The sequence below is a fragment of the Cynocephalus volans genome, chromosome 6 (genome assembly GCF_027409185.1).
Source record: "Cynocephalus volans isolate mCynVol1 chromosome 6, mCynVol1.pri, whole genome shotgun sequence".
Classification (NCBI taxonomy): domain Eukaryota; kingdom Metazoa; phylum Chordata; class Mammalia; order Dermoptera; family Cynocephalidae; genus Cynocephalus; species Cynocephalus volans.
Window position 1 is genome coordinate 145,348,765 of NC_084465.1, and position 25,365 is coordinate 145,374,129.

The 25,365-nt window shown below is 38.7% G+C and overlaps 1 pseudogene; it reads right to left on the reverse strand.

Moving 5' to 3' along the window:
* Positions 1-24,118: 24,118 nt before the first annotated feature.
* LOC134381070 (serine/arginine-rich splicing factor 10-like) lies at positions 24,119-24,755 on the reverse strand (annotated as a pseudogene).
* Between the last annotated feature and the right edge of the window lie 610 nt (positions 24,756-25,365).

Genomic DNA, 25,365 nt, shown 5'->3' on the forward strand with positions numbered 1-25,365 from the left:
AGGACACTAAATTGGAGGTGAGTGGTCAACAAACCAAAATGTAGAGTAGCAATGTGATGTAGTGGAAGAAAATCAGGAGTCAAGTAACCAGAATTTTCCCCCCAACCCCTGCTCTTCCACGACCACCACCACCATCACTACATGACATGATCAACTTCTCCCCTACAAAAAAATGAGAGGGAGGGTAGTATATTAGTCTGCTAGGGCTGCCATAACAAAATGCCACAGACTAGGTGGCTTAAATAACAGAAATTTATTTTTCACAGTTCTGGAGGCTGGAAGTCCAAGATCAAGTTGTTGGCAGGTTTGGTTTTAATGTCAGAGACACAGGTTCTTGGATTTCCCCAGGGAGGAATCCCATCAGGAACCCACAATAACTCCAAGTCCATACAGCACTGTCACATTTACACTCAAAATTTATTGGAAAGCGAAAGTACATGCAGAAATGTGTGTGGGCATCCTGGCGATTGAGGAACACTGTAGTTTTTCAGGGAGAGGTTATATATCTTGATTTCTATGAGAGAGAGGATCTCCAACTTAATTAGGGGTGTAATATTCAAGGAAAGTGGGGAAGAAAGAGGTGTTTGGTGCTTTTTGCAGATGCAAGCTCTTTCTGCTTCCTTGCATGTGCAGAGAGGGGCTCTGAAGGAAAAGCTCATGCACAGTAGGGTCAATTTTCCCTTAAGTTTTCCCTTTTTGGTCTAGCACCACATGTGGAAGATCTATTCTTGGTCATTTGCACCTAGGTTCCTTTTTAGTGCACGTGTGTTGTGGTCTTTGTGGTTCTAATGTATTGGGGGTTAGGACTTCTAACTGATACAACATATGAATTTGGGGAACACAATTCAGTCCCTAACAGAGAGTCAAATGACATTCTCGGATTCTATAACCTTCAGTTATTTCCTCTCCATGCTTCTTTTCAAATTAACATTACCATCCAGGAATCCCCAGAAAGGGAAGGAAGATTAATGGAGCAAAGCCCACACAAGACAGGAGGATTTCAGGAAACAGATGAATTTTGAAGCCTCTGCCAAATTGTATTATAACTGATGGTAGAAATCCTTTTATGCAGAGTCATTATATTTGTAGCAGAAAAGACCCACAGGCCAGTTTTCAGGCAGATCGAATAATTACTTTAACTTAGACGAAAAGATCTTCTTAGATACCTTGAGCTAAACCATTGCAAGATGCCAGTATAATTTTGGTATGGAGCAAGCTGTTATAAAATAATTCAAATTAGCAATGGGCTAAAAGGGCAATGTGCCTAGGGTTCTTTTTTTTTATTTGACCAGTAAGGGGATCACAACACTCGGCAAGGTGTGGTCAGCACCACGCTAAGCCAATATGTGCACCAGCCATCTCCATGTAGGATCCGAACCCAAGGCCTCGGCGCTCCCAGCGCCTCACTCTCCTGAGTGAGCCATGGGGCTGGCCCATGCCTAGGGTTCTAAGAGATAAAATATATAGCCTTTAAGTGAAATTTCACGTTTTTTTCTTCTTTTTCAGTAGCTACAATATTTGCAGTATGCTTTGAATGAATTAATCTCTTGTTAATTTTGGAAGCTGCTGAATCAAAATATCATCCTCCACCTTTCTTTTTCAACTTCACTAAGATACTGCAAGCATGTGTAACAATCAAAGCAGTTTCTGGAGTAGCTGACCTGGCCAGAAGTAACAAGTACTTCATTCTCTGAACCTAGTGGTCAACTGGGAGCTGGCAATGGCCTTCCCTGAACTTTGTCCCTCCAGTCCTTCCAACAGTTTTATTATAAATCCCTTTCTGTTTAAAATATCTGGAATAATTTCCCTTTTCCTCACTGAACTCTGACTAATACAACTGAATAAAACACATTTAAAGGTTCTAAAGACAAATGACAATCCATGTAAAGTTATTCTTTGGTTGGAAGTTATAGAAAACAACTCAAGCTAGCATAAGGGGGGAAAAGGAAAAAGAAAAAAAAGGATTTTATTATTCAGGCTTACTCACAGAACCCCAAAATAGAAATGCAATTAGTCCTAAGAAAGTACTAGAACAAATCACTTGGAAAGCCAGTGAGAACTCAGACAGTATTCTCAATTAATGTTTTGTTTTGCTGCCAAAAGATTTCCTTTGCTACTCTTTCTAAATGGTGGAGAACATGGCAAATTTGGTTCCTGAGTTTTTCGTCTACGCCTTTCAAGAAGCCCAACCCTAAACTGAAATCCCTCTGTTCCAAACCCATATTCCTCAAAAAGAAAATCTGATTAGTCCAACTTTAATTTTATCTTCTTTCAAACTCATCGCCTTTGGCAGTAGAGTCATGTTTAAACAGCAGTAGCAGAGCTATTTGAACCACCCTGAGGTTGGCGTGGGAAGTTCTCAGAAAGTAGATAATCAAAGAAAACAAGTGTCAGGTGTCCACCGCAACTAGGGAAAATTTTGCAACACATGTGCATGTTACCTGGGTACGATCCAAGACTACTATGTACAATTGCGCAGGTTACTCACACACAGGGTACCTGGCTGAGGGTTAAGTACGATCTGAGCTTGTTGCTCCAATCTGAAAGCCCTGGTGTGGTCTTCATTCACTCAGAGGAAAAGATGCCTTTTTAAAATTAGCACAAAAGTGCTTTATGGGCTTTAGCAATCTTTTTAAAATATATTAATGTTATTAAAAAGCAGGCAAAAGACCTGAAAAGACACTTCACAAAAGAAGACATACAAATGGCCAAGAGGTATAAGAAAAAATGCTAAACATCACTAATCATCAGGGAAATGCAAATCAAAACCACAATGAGATATCACCTCACTCCAGTTACAATGGCTATTATCAAAAAGACAAAAGATAAGTGTTGACAAGTATGTGGAGAAAAGAGAACACTTGAACATTATTTGTGGGAATATAAATTAAATATAGCCATTATGGAAAACAGTATGGAGGATCCTCAAAACATAAAAAAAAAGAACTATGATTATGATCCAATAATCCCACTACTGGGTATATACCCAAAGGACCTGAAATCAGTATGTTGAAAAGACATCTGCACACCTGTGTTTATCACAGCACTGTTCACAATAGCCAAGACATGGAATCAACCTAAGTGTCCATCAATGGATGAATGAATAAAGAAAATATGGTGTATATAAACAGAATGGAATACTAGTTAACCGTTAAAAAGAAGGACATTCTGGCACTTGCAACAACATGGATGAACTTAGAGAACATTACGTTAAGTGAAATAAGCTAGGCACAGAAAGACAAATACCACAGGATCTCACTCACGTGTGGAGTCTAAACAAGCTGATCTTATAGTAGGAGAGAGAATGGTAGTTGCCAAAGGCTTGGATAGTTAGAGGGGAGGAGGTGGGGAGATGTTGGTCATAGAATATACGATCGCAGTTAAATAGGAGTTTTTTTTAATTGTCCAGAATAGGCAAATACACAGAAACAGAAACTAGGCAAGTGATTGCCTGGGGCCGGGGGTGGGATGGGAGGAGAAAATAAAAGGAAATGGGAAAAAGAAATGGGGAATGACTACTAATGGTCAAAGAGTTTCTTTACTAGATGATTAAAATGTTATAAAATTATTTGTGGTGATAGCTGCACAGCTCTGTATAGAAAAAAACCATTGGACTGTATATTTTAAATGGGTAGATTGTATAATATGTGAATTATAGCTCAATAAAGTTGTTAAAATATATATATCTATATTAATATGCTTTCTTTTTTCCTACTGCAAGGGATGAGATTTAATTTTTTTTTTTTTTTTAATTCTGAGGCACCAATTTAATCTGGAGAGAATGTAGACTGTTATGTCAAGAAAGAAAAGAGGAAAAAAGAGTCAATTTTCAAATTTTACATAGCAAAATAGGATTTTAAAGCCTGTGGTGAGACAATAGTCTGGAAAACCAGACTTTATTGTAAGAAAAGAATGCAGAATTTTATTTATTTATTATTATTATTTTATTTTATTATTTTATTTTATTTATTTATTTTTTTTTTTGGTGGCTGGCCAGTACAGGGACCCAAACTCCTCACAGATGTTAGAATTTTAAAAAGCATTCTTTCATGTACCAAAAGCAGAGTTTAGATATTAAATTTTACTAAAAGCCACGAATAGAGAAGACCCAAGTCATGAAGAGGAACTAGGGAGCAATTCTGAAACTCAGGGAAAGAAGAGAAAGAAAAGCAAGAGAAGAAAAAGGGCAGACTTTGAGGGTTTAGGTTCATGTTCTGAGAAGAAACATCCAAATAAGTTTTTGGAATTTTCAGTCTAGGGGTGCTTTCTCCTGACTTCTCAGTGCAAAATCTAAGAAATTAAAGCTCCTTAAAAGACACTCTGCATTCAGCAAAAGCCAGAGTAACTTGATTGCACCATGTGCTAGTTTAGAAATGGTTGAGGAGGTTTCTAGGCAAATGGACCCCAAATAGAGCCTGACTCCCTAAAGGATGCAGAGCTTTGTAAAAAAAATCAAAAGTTCACACAAGCCTCAGTTGGGTATGTGGAAATGCTAAGAGAACTGAAGGTCCAAAGGACTTGTGGTCAGAATAGAAAAACTGCATGTTACGGGGACCTTACAACTAGAGACCAAGGCAGAAACCGTAGAATTTAGCAGCAAACGTTGACATAGTGCCTAAAACAATCATGCCAGCCAAGCCACACATTCATGGCCTCCAGCACTGTTGTGAAGGCCCAGAATAGCCAAACCACATTTTGCTGTGTCTTTTCCTTGACACAGCAGACAGCACAAGAATGAGAGCTTCTCTCCCACCCTGATTTGAAGATGCACGAACTTCCACTCAACCAATGCCCTTTGGGAAAGAGGATTGGGAAAGGGGAAATTTTCAAAGTAGAAAGGCAGCATGGTAGAAGTTTGGACTCTAAATAGGTTCACTGTCTACCAAAAAGAAACCTATATGGACTGAAAGAGACTGTGTTTAAATTGGAGCAGACTGATTTACTTTCCCAGGCAATGTAAAGTTTTTTCTTGCACTCTCACCCGATTGGGTCTTGAGAAAAGATGAGTAATAAATAATACAATTTTTTGCATCTGAAATAAGTTTTGACCTCACTACATATGACAGCAAAAGGATTACTATTCCTTTGGGGAAGCTGTATATTATAATGGTCAAAATACTGCACTATTATGGTAGTCACTAGTCACATGCAGCTATTTAAATTTAAATTAATTAAAGTCAAATAAAATTAAAATTCCTATTCTCACCAGCATTTAATATAGTCAGATGCATTTGGTTAGAGCGTGATGTTAACAACACCAAGGTCAAGGGTTTGGATCCCTTTATTGGCCAGCTGCCTATATATATACATAGTCAGACATAAAACTACTTGTAGGACTAGTGAATAAAAAATGGTATTTCATTATTATTTTAATTTGCATTTCCTTGATTACTACTATAACAGAGAATTTTCTCATTTGTTTGTTGGTTACTTGTTTTTCCTGTTCTGTTACATGCCAGTCCTTTAAACTTACTCATTTTTCTATTGAGTTTTTTTCTTTTGTTTTTAATTAATTGTAATAATTCTTTATTTCTTCTATGTGAAAATCTTTTGCCTGTTATATTCTTTATTTCTTCTATGTGAAAATCTTTTGTCTGTTATACATTGTTTTGGTTAGAAATTCAGATTTGCTTCAAGCAACAGAAAACCTTACAAAAAGACAGGTGTTTATATTTTTCTTGGATCAGGAGATTTGGACTAGAGCATGCAGGGTTGGTGCATCTGTTCAAGGATGTCATCAAGGACCCAGGCTCCTCTTCTCTTTCAGTTTTGGTCTCCCTGGTGCATGACTTTTGCCATTATAGGGGCAAGATAGCTGCTATATCTCTATCCACTTGAACAATTTTTCAGAAATAAGGATGACAGGAAAAGTCAAAGGGACAGAAAAGGGCAAAGGGGTGTGTGCCAACCAAACCTTTACCTGTAAAAAAACCTTTGCAGAAGGAATATCTAGCAACTTCCATTACATTCATAAACAAGAACAGTACTGTGTATGTGTGAGAGATAAACTTTATTTGTTAAGCCTCTGAGATAATGCAGTTGCTGATTATAGCAGTTAGCCCACCCTGACTAATACATCATTCTGTTGTGTTTTTTTTAGAAACATCTTGCCTATTCTGGGAGTTTCTGTAGGATTTTTAGAGTCCTACGGGGATTTTAATTGGATTTATACTGTATTTAGGATTAATTTGGGAAGAATTTACATCTTTTATAACACTGGATACAACTATCATAATATAGCTTCATTTATTCAGGTCTTTCATGTCTATTGATAATGATTTATAATTTTTCTCCACAAAAGTCTTACACATCTTTTGTTTCTAGTATTTTGGAATTTATTGCTACTGTGAATATGATTTTTTTCTATTATATTTTCTAATCTATTACTGTTGGCTTAAAGAATCACTATTAGTTGATTTTATGTTCAGCAACTTTGCTAAATTCTACCTTTAATGATAATAATTATAGCTTCCCTTGAATTCTCCATGTGGACAACATACCATTTGGAAATAATGAAGTGTTTGCCTATTTTTTTTCCTGCTTCTTATATTTCATTCATACTTTTTTGTCTTGGTTCATTGGCTAAGACTATTATCCTCTAAAAATTTGTAGTTTTACTTTTTATCTCTCTGGAGTTAATTCTTATATTTCAGTATTCTAATGGGAAACCATAGATTCTGTATATTTATCTTAACTTTTTTATCTTCTTGAAGTCTTACATTAATTTCACTAGCATTTTAGTTCATTCAATGTTATTTTTCTACATAGGCCATCTATTATCTAAAAATAATAATTTTGTCTCTTCTTTTCTTATATTTATGCATTTTTTTTCTTGTTTTATTGCATTGGCTATAGAAGTGTTGACGGTATCTTAGACCACTAAGTCTTAAATTTGTTTTGCCATAACAAAATATCATAGACTGGGTTACTTAAACAACAGGAGTTTATTTCTCACAGTGCTGGAAGTTTGGAAGTCCAAGATCAAGGTGTTGGTCAATTCAATTTCTGTTGAGGGCTCTATTCCTGGCTTGTAGACTGCTGCCTTCTGCCTGTGTCTTCATATGATAGATAGAGAGAGCGCTGGTGTCTCTTCTTTTTCTTAAATGGGCACCAGCTCTATTAGATTAGGGCCCCACCCTTTTGGCCTCATGTGTGAGGAGGGAGTTAAAGTATAATGCCCTCCAAACTGAGAAGGAACTTAGAGACCTAAAAAAGAAGCAGGCAAATCCATATGGTATACAAAGATTGATATGGGTTGAGTATGTCTCCCGAAGTTTTATGTATTAGAAACTTAATTCCCACTGGACAGTATTATGAGGGTGGGAAATCCTATTATGGTAACTGAAAAGTGAGGCCATTAAGAGGTGATTAGATTATGAGGACTGTACCCTTGAGAATGGATTGATCCATTCATAGAGTAATGAGTGTGCTTCTGATGGCTTCATAAGGAGAGCAAGTGAGAAGCTTATCTTTTTCTCTTGCTCAGCCATTTCACCATGTGATACCCTCTATCAGTACAGAGCCACCACAAAGATCAAGGCCCTCACCAGATGTGTTCTCTGGACTTTGGATTTCCCAGCCTCTGAAACAGTAAGAAATAAATTCTATTTCTTTATAAATTGCTGAGTTTTAGGTATTCTGTTATAAGCAACAGAAACGGACTTATACAAAGATATTTATTAAAGGGGTAACTTACATACAGGAATGTCACACACAGTGAAGAACTGGATGTCTACAGCAGATGAGAGCTCTAGCCCTCTGGGTTTAGGCGAAGTTTATAAAGCAAAAGCTGTGTTACTAAAAATAACTTCAAGGAAACAGTATCATTCATCAGGTGTCTTGTGAATGGTGAGACAAGGGGTCTTGTGATATTACTGTGCAAACTGCTGATACCATAAGTCATTTACTCCCTGAAACCTATGTTCCCTTTACACTTGCCCTAAGGTTAATCTATAATAGGTCAGTGAAACAAAGGAATGAAGTTAAACAGGAGTCAACATGGTGAGTGGGGCATAGATGGCATTAGTTTTTTTTACCCTCTGATATTGCATTTAACCATCATCACCTCCTCACAGACTCCATCTTCACATACAGTAACACTGGGGATCAGGGCTTCAACATCTGAATTTTAGGGGGACACATTCTGTCCAATTAACTGCCAAGGGTGGTTGTTGAGGTTTTTTTGTTTTTTTCTCTTTTTATCTACATTATTAGATTTTCTAATGGTTACCTTTCTATATATTTCTGAAATAAACTTTATTTGACCACTATAAAAACAACAATGTCAATAACTATGGCAAATTTTAACTGGGTCAGCATTCTTAGCTAAGTTAGAATTACATCTCCCCAGATTCCTCTCTCTCTATTGTTCTAACATCGGGTTGGCCATAAGAATTTGTGTGAGATTTGGCAGACAGAAAAAAAAGCAACTCTGAAGGGTACCAGGCATGGAGCAACAGCTTGGCCCATAGCTCCTCTGAGTCCTAGGTCAGGCATAGGTTCAGCTCCATAGCAATGAGCACCATTTTATTCCGAAGGTCATCCACGTCTGTATTAGTCTATTTCTGTTGCTTATAACAAAATACCTGAAACTGGGTAATTTATTTTTTAAAAAATTATTGCTTATAGCTCCAGAGGCTGTCCGGAGTCCAGGGAACATATCTGGTTAGAGCTTTCTTTGGTGATGACTTCAGTGACATAGGTATCATATTGCAAAATGGTAGAGCAGAGGGAGACTAACCTTTCATGTGCTATGTGCTCTTCTTTCTCTTCTCTATTTTTTTTTTTTTTTTTTTGCTTCTCATTCTCCGTGTCTTTTTCTTTTAAAACCTTCAGAACCACACCCCTGACCACCGTTTTTAATCCATTCGCTAGGCATGGTCCTACAATCTAGTCACCTCTTCAAGGCCCCACCTTTCAGTTACTGTAGTAGGATTTCCCACTTTCTTAACAATAACAGTGAGGAGTCAAGCTTCTAATACATAAAACTCGGGGGACACAATTCAATCTGTATCAATGTCATTGGGTTTAGAGGTGGTGAGAGAGAATGCAGGATTCAATTTGTCCTCACTGGTTCCGATTTTTCCTTAGGGGTGTCCGTTTGTCCTCACTCTTCCCTGCTTCACCCCAGTTCCTGAGGACTAGACATGCTGACCTATAGCAACTTTAGGCCCACCCACAGACACAGAAACAATAGCCTTCTGCAGACCTCTTCATCAGCTCCTACAATTATATAAAGTCTAATTCATATAATAAATCTCTTATACCATGTCAATCATAGTGGTTCTGCTTTCCTGATCAAACCCTACCTGATATAAAAATGTATAGTCTCAGTGTATGCTAACACAGACCATATCACTGCTATCAAAGAAGGAGCTTAAGGGCCAGCCTGTGGCTCACTCGGGAGAGTGTGGTGCTGATAACACCAAGGCCACGGGTTCGGATCCTATATAGGGATGGCTGGTTAGCTCACTGGCTGAGCATGGTGCTGACAACACCAAGTCAAGGGTTAAGATCCCCTTACCGGTCATCTTTTAAAGAAAAAAAAAAAAAAAAAGAAGGAGCTTAATAAATGTTAATCTTCCTTCCCTTCTATTGGTCTAGAATCTCTTGTTTGTTACAACATTTTTATATACATCATGTCATTTGATTCACAAAAGTCTTGACTCACTGGCAATCGTATGGTTTCTGTGATATTGAATTACATGATAATTTAATAAGATATGATGATGATATAATGGGCATTAAATAAACAAAAGCATACAAATACAGTCTTTATGGGTTTATAAATAATATCACATGACTGAGCTTTCTGCTTATCACACGTGGTGTATACTTTTAGCTTTTATACCTCTCCCTAGAATGGCTCTCTTCCCATCTTCTCTCTTGTAAACATTGTCTCATTCCAGAAGAAACTGTTCAAATGTTGCTGCATCTGTGATATCTTCCTCACCTGTGTCAAGTATATTTACTCATTCTCTATTGTTCCCATTGCACTTTTTTGAAAAAACAAAATCAATGTCAATTTTAATTGAAGTATAACATACACAAAGAAAAGTGAACAAATATTAAACAGTTCAATAGAATTTCACAAAGTGAACATTCATGTAACAGACACCTAATTTAAAAAATACAGCATTATCAGAAGCCCAGAAGTTCTCTTACCCCTTTTCCAAATACTACACTTCCAGCCTGAATTCTAACCTAATATGTTGCTTTTGCTTGTTTTTGAGTTTTCTATCAGTGTTGACATACTCAACATTATGTCTGTGAGATTCATAGCAGATGTTGAATAGTTGTAGTTCATTTGTTCTCATGGCTCTTCAGTAGTCCATATTTAACTATTCTACTGCTGATAGTCACTGAGCTGTTTCCAGGTTTGGGCTGTTATCAAATAGTGCTGTTATGAATATTTTTCTATGTGTCTGTTGGTGCACATAATATAGCACTTTTTTTTCTTTTTTTTTTTTTTTTTGGCATCTGGCTGGTATAGGGATCAGACCTGGAACCCTGGTGTTATCAGCACCATGCTCTCACAGGTGAGCTACTGGCCAGCCCAATATAGCACTTTTTATATTCCTCAATTTTAACACTTTTACACTGTGTTTTATTTATTATTTTACATGTCCATTTACCACAGTAAACTGAGTTCCTTGAGGAGGTTTGTAACCTGTGTCAAGTACATCACTTGGGATATAGTAGGAGTTTAAGGAATGTTTGTAAAGGAAGGAGCATCTAAAAGAATTCTTTTTCAGTTATTTCCATGTTTATTCTTTTATGTTTCTTAATCTATAAATCTATTGTTTCACCTCCTTATGGTCATGTTTAAGTGGAGGGTCCATTTTAAGTTGAAACATCTGTAGAAATACATGATCAAGAAGGCTTTGTATTAGGCATTGTACTGAAAATACTGAAAGATTTAAGTCCTGCAGCATCTGCCAGGGCTGAGAAGAGGGTCCTGTGCACACCAGATGCCCAAAACTGTATTTTTATACAGTATGTGAGCAAACCACCAAACACTTCCAGAGTCAGGAGACAAGGACATCGGGTGACTCTGGCGTTGGTTGGGGTCAAGCTGCTCTCATCTTCGGCCTTTGCCACAGAACCCCTCTTCCCTTCTCTCCTCAGGCAACTTGTGAACCCCCACCCATGCCAGATGAAGACTTGAAAACTCCATCTCATCCAGCACCAGAGAGTGGAGAGGGGAAGGGAGGAACATGGGGGCTCAATGCCCCACCCACCACACACTTGCATGCACACACGCACATGCACACACACACACACATACTCACCCTAATGTATTTCCACATGCACACACTCACATGCACGCACACTCACCCCCCCACATGCATCCACACACTCTCACAGTAATACATTCACATATGCACACATGCACACACACACACACACTAACATGCATGCATTGACTACTTACTTGGGTGATGGTTTGAACGAGAGGTAGGGCAGGCCAGTCAGCTGGAGACAAATAGACACGGCAACAAGGTGCTGTCTGGCCATCCCCAGGGTGAGATCAGGAGGTCCATGAGGAGGAAGGGCCCAGGGCTGTGAGCAGCTTCAATGCCAGGATGTTCCCCCAAACTCACATGGCAAAGGTGTCTCCATTATTGCCCTGGGCCAAAGTGGAAAGAGTTTATGATGGGCCTTGGAGGTTTGTGTCATGCCTGCTGAATCACACCTTTGGGTCTCACTCTTCTCATCTGCCATATGGCTGTTTGTCAGGTCCCTGAGCCTTGCCAGCACCTCTGTGTGCAAGCGTCGGCCTAGCCCTCATTAAGGAGACTCAGGTCATATCCAGCCTCCAGACAGAAGCACCGGCTCTGGTGTGTAGACCCGGGCCACACTCGCTTCTAACGATAGACACTAATTACAGGTTCCTAGGAAGCCAAAGAGTTAGCAGGTGTTTGTTCTTTCTTACACATATCAGACCTCCAGAGCAGGAGCATTTGTGTCTCTGACACTATGTCAGGGCCTTTTTGTGTGTCCACTCCCAAGGTGAGGACTCCACGATGTGAACTCATGGAAAGGTCCTTGCCTGTGCCCCACCAGCACAAACAGAATATCAGGTTTTCTGTGAAATATGGTCACTTTAATGATATTGTGTCAGGAGTGTGTGAGGCCTCCATCCCTCGAAGTCATGCAGGAATAGTCCTTGCTAAATGCTCTCTAAGGGCTTGATTCTTCCCATTTCTTGCTCATTCATAATGGGAACTAGCATTATTTTTTCCTGCAGTTCACCAAATTATGTGGATCAGAACTCTGATTAAACAGTTACTATTTCAAGATTTCTTTTTGGGAAGGAAGTGATATAGGGCTTAGCAAACCACCTCTGCCTCTGTGAGTGCTGTAGGATGAATGAGTGAGATAATTTTTCCAAGTACTAAAATCTATGTGTACGCATGGCCAGAGGAACTCAGCACAGGAAACGTGCACTTAGCACCATGGCTGTCCTGTTCATGCTAGATCTTTTTTGACAGCTGCAGAGTCCCTATAGTATTTAATGAATTTGCAGCTCCCACCATTTCTATTTAACTTTATTTCCCATCCTCCCTCTGTCTCCTCATTTCCCTTTCCATGGATCTCAATGTCTCTTTATATGTTCATTCCTCTGGCTGGCTATTCTTTATGTTTAATCAAGAATTAGCTACATTACAGAAAGAATTGTATGTTCAGACATTTCTGTATATTCAAGATTTCAAAGGGGCAGCAGGATTTGGGAGAGAATTAGTGGGGATCTCTGTCCTCATGGGAAACAGGACATGGAAGGATTATCTTGTGTGTTACACAAGGCAGCAGCAGGAGAAGGACAAAATCACCATCAGCTAGTGGCACAATCTCAAAGCCTAAAGACGTTGCACTTTCCCTTTAAACCCAGTTGTTTTAATTGGTTGTTCTAGCTTGAGGAACATTATTCTTTTTATTTATTTTATAAGAGGCCAAGTCTTGGCTCATTTATATTTCTCTTTAGTTATTCATATAACTTTTCACTTCAAACACATTAACTTAAGTAAATTTCCATTTCAGTTACATACAAACTCTTTACCTTGTTAATCCTTCTAGATATTATACATTGACAGGCCATAATTTATCTGCAATTTCTCTAGTGCTAGACATTTAAATCCACATGTTCATATTATGATCAACAGCCTCTGATTAGGATGATTTCTGGGAATGCAATTGTTGGACAAAGGCTTTGCACATCCCTAGGCTTTGGTAACTATTCATAACAGCCTTCCAGAAAAGCTGAAGCAATTTAAATTTGTACAAAACATGCATATGTTTTGCAAAGTGAGAAATATCTTTGCATATTTTGGAGAAGTGAAAAATAACTTTGCATGGTTAAATGTTGATTTCCTTGGATATCCGTTAGATTGATTTTATTTTTTATCCATCTAGTACTTAGAAGTTTGTGAAAGACTCTATTTCCTATTTGTCCTTTATTAGAGTGCTAGATAGACAGTATTTTTCCAAAATATTAACATGTTTAATGTTTTGAACAGGGGTTAAAAATATACCTCTGGGCTTTGTCTTATTTAATGTAAGTGGATTTTAACTTTAAATGTGTACAACATCTCCCTGAATGTCTGTGGGCAAGACCTGATGGCCATGGGGAACCAGAACTCACTATTAACGCTGATCTGGCTCTGTCTTTTCTTTATATGAGTAAAGCATTATTCCACCCAGTGCCTGTGGGAGTTGTGTCTTCCTTGGCAACCCTGACACCTGCAAACCATGAAGTGGGTTCACATCCAAAGCTCTTTGAGGTCTTCCCCTCAGTGGGACTTCCCCCACCCCAGATGATAAAGATGTCACTTGTTGGACACTGGTTTAAACAAAACAAAACATAAAAGTTATCATTTTAACCATTTTTAAGACTGCAGGCCAGCAATGTTAATTATATTCACATTGTTGTGAATAGTTATTGAATAACAACTCTTCATTTTCCCCTCCTTCTAGCCTCTAACAACCACCATTCTACTTTCTATGAATTTGATTACCTTAAATACCTCATATAAGTGGAACCGTGCAGAATTTGTCCTTTTGTGACTGGCTTATTTCACTTTGAAAGTTGTCCTCAAGGTTCATCCCTGATATTGCATCTGGCAGAATTTCTTTCTTTTTTAAAGGCTGAATAATATTGTAGTGTATGTATATACCACATTTTCCTTATCCATTCATCTGTCAATGAACATTTGGGTTGCTTCTATCTCTTGGCTACTGCGAATAATGCTGCAATGACCACAGGTCTCTTTAAGATACTGCTTTCATTTTTTCTTGGATATCCACTCAGAAGTGGGATAGTTGGATCATATGATAGTTCTCTTCTTAATTTTGTGATGAATCTCCATAATGTTTTCCATAGCAGCTGCATCATTTTACATTTCCACCAAGAGTGAGCAAGGGTTCCAATTTCTCCCCATCCTTGCCAACACTTGCTATATTCTGTTTGGGTTTTTTTTTTTTTATAGTGGCCATCCTAATGGGTATAAGGTGGTATCTCACTGTGGTTTGAATTGGCATTTCTCTAATGATTAGTGATGTTGAGCATCTTTTCATATGCCTGTTGGCCATTTATGTATCTTCTTTGGAGAAATGTCTACTCAAGTCCTTTACTCATTTTTAAAGGTGACCAGTAAGGGGAACTTAACCCTTGATTTGGTGTCATCAGCACCAAGCTCTCCTAAGTGAGCTAACCAGCCATTCCTATATAGGGATCTGAATCTGTGGCCTTGGTGTTATCAGCACCACACTCTCCCAAGTGAGCCATGCGCCAGCCCTCTTTAAGCATTTTATAAGTAAGTTGTTTTTTGTGTGCTGTTGAGTTGTAGGAGTTCTTTATGAATTCTAAATATTAACTCTTTATCAGACATATGATTTGCAAATATTTTGTTCTATTCCCTAGGTCACCTTTTCACTCTGTTAACTTTTTCCTTTGCTGCACAGAAGTTTTTAAGTTTGAGGTAGTGCCATTTGTCTATTTTTACTTTTGTTGCTTATGCTTTTGGTGTCATATCCAAGAAATCATAGCCAAATCCAGTGTCATGAAGCTTTCCCCCTGTTTTCTTCTTGGAGTTTCAAGCCTTTAGTCTATTTTGATTTACATAGTATAACTTTTATACAGTATCATTTTTGTATTTAGTATTTTTGTATATAGTGTAAGATAAAGGTCAATATCCACTCTTTTACATATGGATATTTAGTTTTCCCAACCCCATTTCCTGAAAAGATTATCTTTTCCCCCATTGTGTTGTCTTGGCACTCTCATCAAAGACCATTAGACCATATATGCAAGGGTTTATTCCTGATCTCTCTATTTTGTTCCATTGGTATATATGTCTGTCTTTATTCCAGTACCACACTGTTTTGATTACTGTAGTTTCATAATATGTTTTGAAATCAGGACCTGTGAGGACTCCATTTTTTCTGTTCTTTTTCAAGGTTGTTTTGGCTATTCTGGGTCTTGAGATTACAAATGAATTTTTGGACTTTTTTCTATTTCTGCAAAAAGTGGCATTGGCATTTTGATGGAAATTGCTTTAAATACATAGGTCAATATGGGCATTATGAACATTTTAACAATATTAAGTCTTACAATCCATAAACATGGGATGTGTTTTCAATAATTTGTTTCTTCAATTTATTTCAGCAATGTTTTGTAGTTTTCAGTGTTAAAGTCTTTTGCCTCCTTGGTTAAGTTTATTCCAAAATATTTATTCTTTTCAATGCTATTATAGCTGGAATTATTTTCTTAATTTTCTTTTTAGATTGTTCATGGTTAGCATACAGAAACACAACTGATTTTTGAGTGTTGATTATACATCCTGCAGAAATTTTGCTGAATTCATTTATTAGTTCTAACAGTTTTTTAACTTAAAAAATCTTACGGGTTTCCACATATACAATCATGTCATCTGCAGACAGAGATAACTTTACTTCTTCCTATCCAACTTAGATTCCTTTTATTTCTTTTTCTTGCCTAACTGGTATGACTGAGACTTTCAGAACTATATTGAATAGAAGAGGGATTGGGGAGAGGTGGGCATCCTTATCTTAGAGGAAAAGCTTTCAGTTTTTCACCACTTCGTATGATGTTAGCTGTGGGCTTTTCTTATATGACTTTTATTATGTATAAATAATTTCCTTCTGTTGTTAAGTGGGTTTTTTTAATCAAAAAATGATACTGAAATTGTCAAATACTTTTTCTACATCAATTGAGGTGTTCATGTTGTTTTTCTCCTTTATTCTGTTAATGTGGTGTATTATATTAATTGAAATTCACATGTTGAATCACCCTTGCATAAATCTTTTTTTTTTTTTTTTTTTCCGGCCAGTACAGAGACCAAACCTGGACTTTGGTATTATTGATACCATGCTCTAACAAACTGAGCAAATGGCCAGCCCTGTAGTTTTATTTTCTTGTAGTATCTTTGCTATCAGGGTAATTCTGGCCTCAAAATGAGTTTGGAAGTGTTCCCCTATCTTCAATATTTTTGGATAAGTTTGAAGATTAGTGTTGATTCTTCCTGAAATGTGTGGATTCTTCTGAGAAGCCATCTGGTCCTGGGCAAATCTTTATTAAGAAATTGGATGAGGGCACACCCTAACTGCCTCATTTAAAAGGCCCTATCTCCAAACACAGTCACATTTTGAGGCATTTGGAGTCAAAGCTTCAACATATAAATTTTGGAGTACACAATTCAATCTATAACACTCTGCCTTCTGGACCCCACAAATTCGTGTCCTTCTCACTTTGTGAACTGACAAATTTATAACATTTGAGTCTTTCTATCTGAGAACACATTATGCCTTTCCATTTTCCTTATTTCTTTCTCTCTTTAATCTTTTAATTTTTTCTTATTTGTTTCTAAGTCTTTTATCTTGGTTTTGGGAAGTTTTTTGTCAGTTTCACTTGTTCTGGTTTTGCTACTTTATTTTATTTTTTATTTTTTTATTTTTTTTAAAAGCTGACCAGTAAGGGAATCTTAACCCTTGACTTGGTATTGTCAGCACCACACTCTCCCAAGTGAGCCATGGGCCAGCCCTGGTTTGCTATTTTAAATAGATTATTTTATTCTGTTGTATCTTATTCCATTTTTTCAACCCTTAATCTTGGGTTGAAACCCTTTTTAAAAGCTATGCCTCTTAAAAATTATTCTCTTAGTGGTTATTCTCTTAGTGGTTATCTAGCGATTACAACGTGCAGCCTTGATTTATCAAAACTTAATGTTACCTGATATTTTCCTTCATTGTGGACAATGGAGTTAGAGCACAACTTTGTTTATACTCCTCACAATTTACTTGCTACTGTTTTTATCATAATTCCAAATGTATTTTAAGACAAATTATTATTTTATGGAATCAATATTTATTTATATTTATAATTTGATATTTAAAAATTTGTCTAGCATGTAGTTTCTACCTGGGATAATTTTCTCTCTGCCTGAAAAATACCCTCCAGTGTGAGTCTACTATTGACACATTTTCACAGTCTTTTTTTTTTTTGGTCTGAAAAATATCTTTATTTCACCTTCACTCTTGAGTGACATATTGCTGTGTATAGAATCCTAGATTGGAAATTATTTTCTTTCATTGTTTTCTGGCCTTCTGTGGTTTTTAAAAAAAATTTTTTAAGTCATTGTTAAGTCTAATGGTTGCCCCCTTTGAAGGTAATCTGTTTGTTACTGCTCTTAAGATTTTCTCTTTGCCCTAGGTGTTTAGCAGTTTTACTATGCTCCGTCTTGGATATCTCACTTAGAACTGCTAGGCCGTCTTACATTTAGATTTCTCTTTGTGTGTGTGTGTGTGTGTGTGTGGCTGGCTGGCTGGTTCAGGGATCTGAACCCTTGACCTTAGTGTTATCCACACCAGGCTCTAACCAACTGAGCTAACTGGCTAGCCTAGCTTTCTAATATTTAGAGTAGCAGGAACAATCCAGACAGCAGGGTTCCTGGTACTACCACAGGCCAGCTCTCCCTGAGCACCAGGATGAAAGAAAGCAAGTCAAAACACTGGGTACTGTTCAGGCTTTATTAAAGGAGGAAAGACCTGCTGGGCTGTGCTCAAAATAGCAGGGGGCAGGTGGCTAGGAGGAGTACATATGCTTATGTGGGTTGGTGGGCATGAAAAACACAGGTGGGGAGGGGGAGGGAGTGTTGGTGTGTGGGATCAGGTCAACTATTGGTGCAGGTGTAGTGGGTAGGGGTGGCATTATCAAGATGGGAGGTATTTCTAGGCAGGAGGGGAAGGGTCCTTTGTCTGGGAAACCACAAGGTAGAGGTTTTTCTTTGTTTTGAAGAAACCAGGAGGTAGGTAAAAGACTGTTGGCCATTTTGTACCAAATATGGCACCAGTCACGTCCATGATGATGTCAGTCATATCCAAGGTGATGTGACTGCATCCAAGATGGCACCAGCCATGTCCAAGATCTATCACAGGAGAAGAAGCTTTTGCCTTTTTTAAATTTCATGTTTCTTTGAGTAGTGACATTAACAAGTCAGCAGAACAGGGACCAGGTGGATAGTTCTCTGCAAGATCTACCAGCTACTCTGGGTTGACCAGAAACAAGTCTGCAACACCCACGATGTTCACAAGTACACAGATTGTTTCACATTTTCTACAAATTCCCTCCTCTTTTGTTCTCCAGACTCCTGCCCAGCACATTTCTCTCGTGGATCTGAGGGATATTAACCTGTGCACCAGGTAAGTCAGTTCTACCTGTTTCTTTGTGATGGCATGGGGAAGAGTTCACTTGGCTAGGCAATCTTGCCTGGTTTCTTGTGGTCCTTCTTTGGTAATAATTCTAATTAGTTGTTTTATGTCCAGTACATGGAAATCGTGTTATGGTTCTGTGGCCCTTACCTAGTATATCTTGTGAAAGCCAGTAGGTCTTAAACTGACCTACCTCTCTCAACAACCATCCTTATATGTCTTATTTTTATGCAAAATGTTCAGTTTGGTTTCACATATGTCTTCCTATCTCTGAAGCCACTTCAGACCTACATGACTTAAACATGCCTATTACTCATAAATTCCACTTCTACTTTGAGACTAAAAAGTCTCCCTGTGGTTTTTCCATATACTTATTATTCTGTTTGTTGTGTTTGATTCTTTAAACAATATGGAATTAATTTTGTGATTACAAATTATCTTATCAGAATTTACTGAATTACATAGCTTTCCCCTAAATGTAATGCAATATGCACCATATACGAAATGGTCTAAGTTTATTTCTAGACTTTATATATATTTCCACTTACCTAACCTACTAATCCTGCACAAGTCCAAAGTTTTCCATTAATGTTAGCTTTAAAAGTTATTGTTATCAATCAGGGTTCAGTCAGGAGACAGAAACCACATGGTAATTTGAACGGGTAAAGTTTAATATAAAGAGTTATTATGAACTACTTCCTAAGAATTAATTACTAAGAGGGAACTAAAGAGAACTCTGAAGAATATCTTAGGGCTGAGAGACAGGACCCAAGGAATGAATAAAATTGGAAAGGGAGGGGTTTCTCTAAGAATAGGGTTCAGACCTCATTAGAGAAGGTATTCTCTTATTACCTCTCTACTCTGTGTTTGGCTCTAAGTACCTTAATCACCTGCAATTCCCTGCATTAAATTACCTCTGCTGTAAATAAATTGTTTAGCTTTTCCTGGTACCAGTACTGGTCCTAGGAAATAGATCCTCCCATGGGATTCTAGGATTTGGCTGACTAGTTCATGCACAAATAGAAATGCCCATTTTCCAGGTGCAACACCAAATACTAGCTGTACCTGACATGGTCAGTGCCCATTTCTGTACATGCCTGGCTGGCCTCCAACTGCCAGCACATGAACTCCTTTGCCTAAGGGCTTTCTCTGGCTGCTGAAATATGCCTTGCCTACAGATGTAGGAAAGGAATGGATGCCCTCCAGGAACAGACTAATGGAAGTTGGGGCAGAAATATCCCAGCCTCTTGTCTATGGCAGAGACAAGAGCTGTGTTTGTTATACTGGCTCCAAGAGCTTCCTCAGTGGTTTGAAGCCACTGTCACCCACTGCAGTAATTGGCTTGATAAGGAATCCCTTGCTGGCCACCTATCCTCTCTCCTGGGGATGGGGGAGTGCGTCTTTCACCTCACAAACTACTTGCAAATAAATCCTTGCCTTAGGGTCTTATTCTGAAGACACTAAATAAACTAAGGCCCTTAGCATTCATTGCATTCTAATTAGTTAGTCATCCTTTGAGTTGCTTGGATGAAGTGCTTATTGTTTTCTCCTGCAGAACCCATGGCTAGAATCATCCTGAAAGCAGAGGCAGGGGAATTCTCACAAGAGAGTGCCCCAAATTGTCCCCAGATGGGGCTGGATGGGATTCCAAAGAAAGAAGCACTAAATGCCAGGGTGATCAGTTCAAAGCATTTATTGGGGGAATTTACTTACTGCAACATATCCTCACTATGAACAGTGAGAGAAAAGAGACATTCTGCTTAGGTATTTCCGCAGCGAGGGGTCACAGTATGGAGTTCATATAAATGTTGAAGGAATTTGGCTCAGGGCTGGGGCCAGTCTCTTGCAGTGTTTTGGGCAACAACCCATATACCTTTATCAGTGCCTAGGAATGTCCAAGGCCCTGATTTTGTTTCAAGACTGCTGGTAGGAACCTGCAGCTGGTTGGGTTACAGAGGGGTCAAGGCACTCTGATTTTTGGTCAGGACACAGAAAGAAAGCAGGAAGAACTGGAGACCCTACAATAATCCACCCCACAATAATCTCAGTAGCTTTGGGAGTCTTCTCAGAAAGGCTGTACCAGACCTTCCATCCCAGTGTGGGAGGAGCTGCAGACTCCACGGTAGTAGGGCTGGGTGAAATCCACCGTGCTAGTGTTACTTTGGTGCCCACTGGTATGGGGGCCCCACCTGCACACTGCCAGTGTGTCTACTCAGGCCCGTCATCAAAAAGAAAAGTGGGGGTGAAGTCCAGGGTGGTGGTGGCCTCCTGCCTCAGGGAAAGGAGGATACTAATCCAGCCCAACAGCAATTTCCACTCCAGATGCCATTTCAGGCTTCTCTGCCCAGGTATTATGGAACAAAGAAAGAGCAAAATCAGGGCATTCCGTGTCTAACTGAGCTTTGGGCTTAAGGCAGTGTCTGATTTTTTTCCATACCTGCGTGGCTTGCACTGGGCTTTTTATGTCTACCAGTCATTCATAAGCCGTCTTTCCTCCCCTTATGGGGGCCTCATTCAAGGCACATACAGCTTCCATTGAAACCTTAGCCCAATTTTTCCATAAGGAGAGTTCTGTCAAGAGCTTAATTTGTTCCTTTAAAAGGGCCGTTTTTCCTCTTTATAAGTCCTGCTCCCTGTGGGCTGTAGGGTACATGAGATTGCCACGTAATGTCCTCCTTTTTGCCCAATCTTGGATTAGGGAGCCCATAAAATGTGTTCCTTGATCACAGGTGATGATTCTTGGGGTACCAGCCATTAGTTGTAATGTTTGTATTTATATTAGTTGTAAGCATTGCAGACTTACAAAGGTTTGTATTTGTTTTGACCCAAGTCATACTTGGGTATGACTGTCTTGTCAGTCACTGCTGTCAGCAAAACCCAGGTCTAACCCTAACAGACCACACCCAGGAATTTTTATGGTGGCCCCTGGTCCCTGGACTTTCTGCAAATTGACAGCTCATTCTCTGGATGGCAGATGTTTTATGATCTTCTGGGTAACTTTTTACAAATGATTCAAATCTGTAGAAGTTAGCAAAATATCATCCTTATAAAGTTCCCAGTGAGTGCTGGGTATCACCCAAAACAGCCAGGTCTCTGGCCACCAAACCACGGCAAACAGTGGAACTATGTAAGTACCCTTGGGACAGCACCTGAAAGGTCCATTGTTGGCCCTTACAGGTGGAGGCAAACATGTCCTGGGACTTGGGGTCTGTACTAGTCTGTTTATGTTGTTTATAACAGAATACACAGAACTGGGTGATTTATAAAGAGAATGAAATTTACTGCTTACAGTTTCTGAGGCTAGGAAGTCCAAAGTCCATCTGGTGGTGGCAACAGTGACACAGGGGTCTCACATTGCAAGATGGTGGAAGCAGAGAGAGCAGAGAGAGAGAGAGAGACAGACTCTCCTCTTCTTTGATTTATTCATTTATTTTTATTTTTATTTTTTGTGACACTATAAAAGTTATTTATCCACTATACACAGAACATGTCCCTACAAAATGTACATGTAAATCACTAAAAAGTATGATTTGCTGAACATTTTCTCAATTACAGAACATACTAAATCAGCTGTGATAACAGCTGTCTGTCTCAAAATAATCTAATTATAGCACCCAGAGTCTCCTTTATATCTAATGCAAAACTATTTTGGGAATTATTTACTAATATATGTTTGATGAGGCAGAGTTAACAACTTAATATAATTCTAGAATATTACAGTCACTGCACAATAAATCAGTTTATTACAGATGAAAACAAATCATTTTTTCATTATTTGTATTAATAGGATGCAAACAGAAATACCAGATACTTTTAAATGACAGATAACCACAAAATTACTTATCTTTGATAGTATATTGGGTTTTATAATTACAGTAGGATGTGCTGTATAATATTGTTATCAATAATACACCTCAAACAAAACAATGAGGCCGTACTGTAAGGATTAAGTAGATTGTGCTCAGTAAAGTTATTTAATAATGGAATCATCTATTTTTCTCCCCAGTTATCGAGTACAATGTTTTGCCCACAGTAAGGGATCAATAAATATTTGCTGAATATACTGACTAGGACAGAGTTGAGAAGAGATTGGCCCTCCTAGGTGGATATCAAGTATGATTGGAATTTACCCAGGGAAAGAGAGTGGTTAAGGAAGATGAAAAGTGCATGCAGCATACAAGTAAATAAACTCAGATGCCAACAAAGCAAACAATTAAGCAGAAGACACTGGCACTGGAATAAACAAAGGCAAGATTTGCCAACAATGGCCAAATGGAACTGACCTTTTTTTTTTGTCTTTTCGTGACCAGCACTCAGCCAGTGAGTGCACTGGCCATTCCTATATAGAACCCGAACCCGGGGCAGGAGCGTCGGCTCCCAGCGCCGCACTCTCCCGAGTGCGCCATGGGCTCAGCCCAAAATGGAACTGACTTTTAAGAGATAACTAAGAAAAAGTTTACATTGGACCATGCCTTTTCCACCGAATTCAGTATGAGACAGACCAACAGAGGCACTATTAAGAGACTATAGTTGTCTTCTGTGATATTCAGACATCCTAGTTTCCAATATTTTATTATGGACCTGTTACTTGTGAATCAGTATAAACCTATTTGTTGCTTTGCCTCCCACGGATTTGTCACCCCTTTTTACCCTGGGTGATGGAACCACAAAAGATTACTCAAAGCCCATCTCTTCTGGACAGTGAGAAGCCCTGAAAGGGGTTAATCTTCCAGAACCCTCAAGAGAAGGCATCCTTCCATTTGGGAAATTAACCCTGAATTGGGGTTCTCTTCCCGCATTTATTCTCCAGACCAGGAAGTTACAGAAAGAGAACGTAGGTGGGGTTTTTGCTAAGCATAGTTTAACAAGTTTAACAATAGAAGCTGGTAATATTCAGCAAAACAAGCAAGGTGATGTTCCATAATGCAATTTGCAAGAAGTTAAGTTGATCCACCAACAATAGCTTGATCTCAGCAAACATTCTCTTCTTACAGAAATTTCCCAGTATTTTTACATGTAAATCAGTAGCTTTTCTGTCCTTGAGCCAGTAACCTTGCTGTGCTACAATTCTTTATCTTACAACAGAGACTATACCATGGGGAAATTTTCCTGTCTTTTGCAGGGTCAACATTTTATATGTACTTTTAAGAAGTTAGGCTAAACCTGAAACTACAATGCTTTGGAAAACCAGGCCCTATGAAATACATTTGCTTTATGTATACTCCACACCTATTCATATTTAGGGATTAGTTTCCACAAGTACAAAGTTGAATTTCCTTTTATTTGTCCAAAAATGCTTACTTTCAAACTTGAAGGGACTTCAATTATTCCATGTAGTTTTTGATGATTTTTTTTATCTTTTCAGACCAGAGTCAAAATATTCTTACAGTATTCATTGTGCACGTTCCACCCACCCTTTGGTTGCTTGAACTGCCCTTCCTTGATTCTTTTTCTGCTTTTGGATCTCTGCTGAAGTGTAGTAAGCAGAACTTACTGGGTATTCCTGCTGCAGTTTGATCTATCACTGTTAGAATGACTTATGCTACACTGTGGTCTTCCAGTTGGTCTATTTCAAAAGATCAACTTCTTGATCTCCTTCTTTCATAACTTCAGCTTCTAGAACGTCTATATCTGTCCTAATCATCATAGTGTGAAGAACTGTAAACATTCCTCCCTTCCTTGGCCTTCATCTGATTTGGTGTCCTCCGATCCCCCTGTGCACAATGTATTTCAGTTTGACATGCACAAATCCATTTTCTGTCCAAATTACATAAAGCATCTTCAACATCATGAACATCTTTGAATTGAACATAAGCAAATCCTCTTGGATGGCATGTGTAGAAATCAAGTGGAACATACACATCAACTATAGGACCATACTCTGGTTTCTCTTCAGATTGCATAAATCTTTCGCCTTTTAACTATAGGACCATAACGACCAAATTCGCGCCTTAAATCTTCGGACCTGGTGTCATCGGCCACGTTACTGACGAACAGAGATGTGTTTGGAGGCACAGATAGCGGGACATGACAGCAGCATGGGTCTCAGCCAGGGGCACTAAGGGGCTCAGCAAATCATCCACAGCTCCAGCAGCAGATCCTAAGACACACACAGCCAGAGGGCTCTGCTACAGCAACTGCCTCTTCTCGCCAGACTCTCCTCTTCTTTTAAAGCCCTCAGAATCATGCCCTGACCACCATTTTTAATCCATTCACTACTGCATGATCCTACAATCCAATCACCTCTTCAAGGCTCCACCTTTCAATTACTATAATAGGATTTCCCACCCTGTTAACAGTCACAGTGGGGGCTAAGTTCCTAATACATAAAACTTGGGGGATACAACTCAAGCTTCAGAGAGTTTTGGGGGAATATAATTCAATCAACTACAGGGTCTAGTGGTATGTTAAAGAAAGCATTTGCTAAATCCAAGATAGTATGCCATGTACCTAAACAAGTAGTCAGCCTTTCCAATATCTGAGCCACATTTGGGACAGCAACCATGTATAGCCAGAGTTACCTTATACAGAAAGGAGATTGAAGTAAAGATATATAGTCTGCAAGAAAGAAAGAGACTTAGGTATGAATAGCTGGTTCCCCGAGGAGCAGTCGGGGGGTGGGCAACATCGGAGCTTGGA